Here is a 7098-nt window from a genome sequence, read left to right as displayed (position 1 = left end):
TTTTTATTTATTTATTTATTTGTGTGTGTGTGTGTGTGTGTGTGTGTGTGGCCAGCTCAGCCCACCAGGGGGCGGGGCTGGCTGGCATGTGGTGCAGGGGGATTGAACTGCGGTCCCTATGTTTTGCTAAGCTTGTTCTAAGTAGGTGCTTTAGACCACTGAGCCATCTGACCAGTCCTTTTTTTTTTTAATTTTTATTTATTTATCTGGCATTTATCATTTCCTGGAAACACATACCATCCTATTAGCTATGTGGGAGTGTGTGTGTGTCTGTGTGTGTGTGTGTGTGTGTGTGTGTATGAGGGACCAAACTCAGAACCTTGCGCTTGCTAAGCAAGCACTTAACGTGATCTTGAAACATTCAGTTAGTTGCTGTAAATCATTTTTACCCTGTGGAATATAAGAAATTATTCTTCAAGGGCTAGGGATATAGCTCAATGGCTTGGTGCTTGTCTGGCAAGGGCAAGGTCCTGAGTTCAATTCCCAGGAACCCCCCTCCCCACCAAAAAAAGAGATTATTCTTTAATTCAGTTGTGCCCCATACCCTTTGACTACCCTCTGTCCTTTGGAAATCCTTGTTTTTCTATGCTCCTCTGGCCATGTTGTTGATTGGTCTGTGGATTTTTTCCCTTCTTGGTTGGCATGGTGGTAGGTGGCATCTTGCTCCAAGAAACCTTGCCATCTGCTTGCAGGAAAAGTCCAGTGGTGGGAGGGAGCAGGACAGGTAATCTAAAAGGCAGTCTGCATTAAAGAGTTGGCATTAAAAGAAGAGTAGGCTTCCTTAGCTTCTAAAGGTTTCACTCAGGCCTGATGCTCAGAAAAATAGCTTTCAAGAACATGGGTTTGGAAATTCCCTGAAGATGGTGAAGTGGTGAACAGAGAGAGAGAGCTCCTCCAAGATTTGGTGTCCAGATTTTGGAACATAGCAACATGAGGAAAAGGAGGAGGAAAGTGGGTCTGAGGGACCCAGCAAAAATTTGAAGGGAAAATTGAAGCCCATGGGGAAAGCAAAGAAAGAGACTTCAATTAAGAAGGAGGAGACATGGAGGAGGGGTCAGGGAATGCTTTCTCCCTGAGCCCTGACTGGCTGTATGAAAGAAATGACTTGAACCTACAGAGGCCTCATGGAGAAATGCTCCAGCAGGAATGGAGCAGGAGACTCAGCCTACAACCACAGCCGCTAGTGAGTTACTTGCATTCACATGTCCCTAAGAGAGGGCCATTGGCCATTAGCCATCATGGAGAGGGGACAACTGAGCTCAGAACTCAGAGCAGCTGGGGGAATGGCTCCATCTAGTGGTTCCCAGCTCAGGGCCGGGTGGAACTGTACACTAATCAGCAGGTCAAGGAGTTGAGTTCAAGCCAGCGGAAGGCACATGGGCGTCACAGACTGTGCTCATCAGGCTCCTGCCTCACAACCAGAAACAATCCTGAACTTCAGGGAAACTGAAGGTGCAGACTTGCTGGACTTATCCAACACCCCGCTGCATACCTACTGCTGGCTGGCTGGGATGGATCAGCGTGGATCTGGACTCTACCCACTTTGTCTACCAGTGAAAGCAGACATGCCTTGCAATGAACATACTTAAAAATGTTCTTCTTGGGCTGGCCAGATAGCTCAACAGACTAAAGCACCTGCTTAGACAGGTGCAGGGACCAGGACTCCATCCCTGGTGTATCATGCTGGCCCCACCCTCAGGATGTGCTGAGACAGTGCTTGAGATTGGGAATAATTCCAGTGCTTGGGAGGCAGGAAACAGGAGGATCACTAAAAGTCCAATCTGTGCAGAGAGACCCTGTAGACCCTGTACGAAATACATTAAAAATTTTTTTAATTTAATTTTCTTCTTTTCCTTTCTCTTATTTATTCTTGTTTTTATATGTGTGAATATTGTTTCTAGTTTTTTGTTTTGTTTTGTTTGCGGAACTGGGGATGGAACTCAGGCCCTTGCGCTTGCCAGGGAAGTGCTCATTCCACTGAGCCATCTCCCTGGCCCCCTATTCTTGCTTTTATATGTGTGAATATTGTTTCTAGTTTTTTGTTTTGTTTTGTTTGCGGAACTGGGGATGGAACTCAGGCCCTTGCGCTTGCCAGGCAAGCGCTTATTCTACGGCGCCATCTCCCCAGCCTGTTTCCAGTTTTGTTGATGTTGTTCAGTTCTGTAGTTGTTGTTTTTATTTCTTCCTTCTCTCTTTCCCTCTTGTTATTCCCCAATTTCCCAGAGTTTGTATAACCTTCCTTTGTCGTCCGGTCTTGCCTCTAATCTTTCTCTTCTATTTCTGTTTCCTCCAACCTTTTTTAAATTTTCTCCCCTGAGGGTAATATTACCATACTGAAGGCACATCTAATGTACACACTTTTCAGGTTTGTTTTAGATTTTGTTGTGCAATCCCAAAACTAGTGTGCATGGTTAAAGGTGGTAAATCAATGGTTACCACAGTTTGTGATTGTTTTAGGCTGTTTGATGTCATTGTTATTGCTGATTGTATTATTTGATTTTTTTTAGACAGGGTCTCACTATGCAGTTGGGGCTGGCCTTGTGGTCACTTTTGTAGCTCCCAGGCTGGTCTCAGACTCACAGAGATCCTCCTGGATCAACCTCGGGAGTCCTGGGATTACAGGTGTGCGCCACCTGTAATACAGGCCCGGTTCCAGGCCATATCATGGGTGAGACTGCAGGGTGTGTGAGGCTGGGATTGAACTCCAGTGCTTGTGCTTGCCAGGTAGGTGCTTATGCCTCAAGCTATCTCTCTGGCCCCTGACTGCATTACTTTAGCCAAGGTGACATGATGCTTCTTTCTTGAAAATTTTTTAATTTTAATTTGAGGGGCCAGCCAAATAGCTCAGCGGATTAAAGCACCTGTAAGCAGGCACAGCGGCTGGGAGTTCAATTCCCAGGCCTGATGTACTGGCCCCACCCCCGCCCCTGGGGCGCACTGAGATGGCAACTGAGACTGGGCGTGGTGGTGCACGCCTGTAATCCCAGCTCTTGGGAGACTCTAAACACGCGGATCACTTTAAGAATTTGAGTTCAATCTAGTAGTGAGACCCTGAACACCATGTAGACCATTCCCTAAAAAAAAAAAAATTGATTTTAATTTTTTTTATGTGTTTGGTACAGGGTCTCACTATGCAGCTCAGACTCCTAGTGATCCTCCTCAGCACTAGGATTACAGGCATGCACCAAAACGCCTGGTCTTGGTGGCCAGCTCAGCTTCCCGGGGGGGGGGGGGCAGAGCCCATGGGGCATGTCATGCCAGGGATCAAATGGAACCCAGTCTCTGCATTTGCCTAAGCAGGAGCTTAGTCCACTGAGCTATCTTGTCAGCTGGCATAATTGTTTTAATGTTGTTGACATAATTGTTTTCAGTTGTTCTTCCTAGTATACCAAGACTAAGATTGCCTAAAGGTCATTAAAAAATACTACAAACCAGTGTCAAAGAATAAGGGACTCTTCTAAATAAGCAGCAACTTCTAATCCCCAATAAATTGAAGGGGTAGGACCTTGGAACAGACTCAAAACACCAAAGCCAGTTATACCTAGAAGATATTTCTAGGAAGTAATCATTTTCTAAGGGTTCTAAATACTAGCAACAAAGCTACTTGCCATAATCAATTTATAAGCATCAACCCAGATATTAAACTTTAAAAAAAAAAGTGCTGGCCAAATAGGTAAGCAGATTAAAGCACCTGCATGCAGGCGCAGGGATTGGATCCCGGGCCCTGCCTTGCTGGCTCTGCCCCCAGGGCGTGCTGAGATGGCAATTGAGACTGGGCATGGTGGCACGCGCCTGTAATCCCAGCTCTTGGGAGGCTGTAAACTGGAGAATCACTATGAGTCCAATCTAGTAGTGAGACCCTGAACACCCTGAAGACCCTTCCCTAAAATACAGAAAAAAAATAAATAAATAAAACTTAATGTAAAGGGTTAATGTGAAACTAACGTAATGAGTTAATGTAAAACCAAGTGTAAAAAATTACTTTGCTCAACTTTCTGTGACCCTGCTTCCTTTGTAAGACCACAAGGAGGCTCGGTGTACTGTTGATAAATCATCAAAAGACTGAGAGTTAGCAGAATAGGCCTACAAAATAAATCAAAGTAAAGGTTAAAGTGTTTCTAACTGTACAAAACCAACGAAAAGGCATTGCTATGGTAATCACGACCATTATATGCCTTAAACAAGAATTAGACAATGCTAGGTGTGCATTATTTTATGCCACCGGAGGGAAAACTAAAGGAGACAACAAAGCCGGGAGGCTGCGCCCAACATCCCAGAAAAAATGTATGCTGAGTAATGGTCACGCTGTCCCTCAAGGTACTGTTCTATGTTAAATGACAAATTTGTTTGCCAAACAAGATGCAATTTCTACCTTTAAAACCTCTGTACTTCTAAGGCTCTCTCGCCGTTTGTCCTCCCCTGCATGAGTATGGTCAAGCAGTCCTGGGTCCAGTAATAAAGGCTCATAAAATTTAATAATTGGATTTTGGTCTGGTTTCTGTGTTGAGAACCCATAACACTTAAAAAAAGAAAATTAAAAGACATGAGAAGACACTTGAGCAGGATGCAAATCAGACTGCCAGTTTATCAATGACAAACCCAGGGCACAATGAAGTGGACCGATTCCAAAGTCACCCAACTGGACTCTTTAAAGTGGTAACAGCAAAAATAAAAAAGCAAATTAAAGAAACTCTAGAAAAAAAACAAATCAGAAATAATTTCTTAGATAATTACAGAGGGGCTGGAGAGATGGCTCACTGGTCTAGAGCACCTACTTAGAACAAGCTTGGCAAAGCATCAGGGACCGTGGTTCAATCCCCCAGCACCACATGCCAGCCAGTCCCGCCCCCTGGTGGGCTGAGCTGGCCACACACACACACCACTCTCTCTCTCTCTCTCTCTCTCTCTCTCTCTCTCTCTCTCTCTCTGTCTCTCAAATAAATAAAATAAAATAAAAAATAAAAAAAAGCATGATTTTAGATAATTACAGAGATGGTAACCGTAATGAAAGACTTGACTTATGGCTCTAGAGCAGATATGGATAAAAGCATACAGGAGCTTAGGAAAATAATAGAAACCATGAATGCCTAACACAGGACACAAATGAAATCCATGAAACAGATGCATCGGAAAAAAAAAAAAAAAAAAAAAAGAAACAGATGCAAACAGATATACAAGAGATTAAAAATTACATTTAAAAAGTATGCAGTAGGGGCCGGGGAGATGGCTCAGTAGAATAAGCGTTTCCCTGGCAAGTGCAAGGGCTTGAGTTCAATCCCTGGTTCTGCCAGAAAAAAAAAAAAGTATGCAGCAAGCGACATCCAGATAGCTCAGCGGACTAAAGTGCCTACATAGGCAGACACAGGGACCTGGGTTCAATCCCCAGGGTGCTGCCAGCCCTACCCCCAGGGTACGCTGAGATGGCAATTGAGACTGGGCATGGTGGTGAGCACCTGTAATCCTAGTGCTTGAGAGGCTGAAACCAGGAGGGTCACTATGAGTTTGATCCATGTAGTGAGACCCTGTATACCATGTACAAAACAAAAACAAAAACAAAACACAGATGTTAACAGACATGAAAATCCAAAGAAGCACTAATACAATTGTAATGGGGGACTTCAATACCCAATTGTCGCCATGCATGGTGGCTCACACTTGCAATCCCAGCACTTAGGAGGCTGAGGCAGGAGGACCACTGTGAGTCGAGAGTAGTCTGGGCTACAAAGTGAGCTCAAGGCCAGCCTGTCTTGCATAATGAGACCCTGTCTCAAATAGACAAAAGAAAAAAATGACACCTACTGTCACAAATAGAACTCAACAAAAATAAATAACAGAACTAAGAAAAAATTTAGTTTTTAAAAAATTTAAAAAATAAATAAAAATAAAAATGAATTTTAAAAATACAATAAATAAAATAAAGAGTACGCAGCAGAGTGAGCCAATGTAAAGGCAGAATTGCAGATGTAGAAGACAGAATTGTAGTTAGTGATCATGAAATGAAAGATTTCTTAAAAATAACAAGTGATGATAAAAAAAATCAACCCCCAAACTGCTAGATGATGCAAAGAAGAATGATCAGAGTTTAAGCATAAGACTGATTAGAATCAATGAAAAAGCAGGAGGTAGTGCAAATGACATTAAAAAAATACCAAACCTGTTCACAGAATTTATGGCAGAAAACTACCCAAGCAAATAAATAGAATTTGACATACAGTAAGTGAGGCATATAGAGCTCCAAATTAGCCATGAACAAACAAAAAATCTACAGTGCCAGGTGAGGTGGCATAAGCCTGTAATCCTAGCACTTGGGAGGCTGAGTCAGGAAGATCATTGCAAATTTGAGGCCAGTCTGGGCTACAAACTGAGTACAAGGCCAGCTTGAACTGCATAGTGAGACCCTGTCTCAAAAAGACAAAAAAAAAAAAAAAAAAAAAAGACATCTACTGTCACAAATAGAACTCAACAAAAAATAAATAACAGAACTAAAAAAAATCTCACAAAAACTCAACAAAATTTTGAAGAAATAGACTTAGTAGATGTCTACAGAGTGTTCAACCCCACAACATATGAGAACATGTTCTTCTCAGCTGCACATAAAATATTCTCCAAAATAAAGCACATAGGAGCACATAGGATATTGTTAAGTAAATACAAAGGAGTTAAAAATCATCCCATCCATATTATCAGATCATAGTGCAATGAAGTTGGAAGACAATGGCAAAATAAATCACAAAACTTTCATAAATACAGGAAAACTAAATAGTACCTCCCTGAATAACCAATAGGTCACAGATGAAATTAAAGAAGAAAAGAGGAAGTTTCTACAATTAAACAATAATAATGTCAATACAGGGAACAACCTGCTCGGGGGGGCCCCCCTCCTGTCCCTCTCTCGGATAGGAGCTTTCTTTCCCTCAATAAATATATTCTGCTCATTAAAAAAATGTCAATATAATACACTGGAACTTATGGGACACAGTGAAAACATTCCTGTGAGAGAAATTTATAGCAGTAAGCTCCCAAATTAGAAAAACATAGCAAAAAAAAGAAAGAGAGAGAGAGAGAGAGAGAGAGAGAGAGAGAGAGAGAGAGAGAGAG

The sequence above is a fragment of the Octodon degus genome, unplaced genomic scaffold (genome assembly GCF_000260255.1).
Source record: "Octodon degus isolate 3935 unplaced genomic scaffold, OctDeg1.0 scaffold00067, whole genome shotgun sequence".
Taxonomy (NCBI): domain Eukaryota; kingdom Metazoa; phylum Chordata; class Mammalia; order Rodentia; family Octodontidae; genus Octodon; species Octodon degus.
This window is presented reverse-complemented; position numbering follows the sequence as displayed.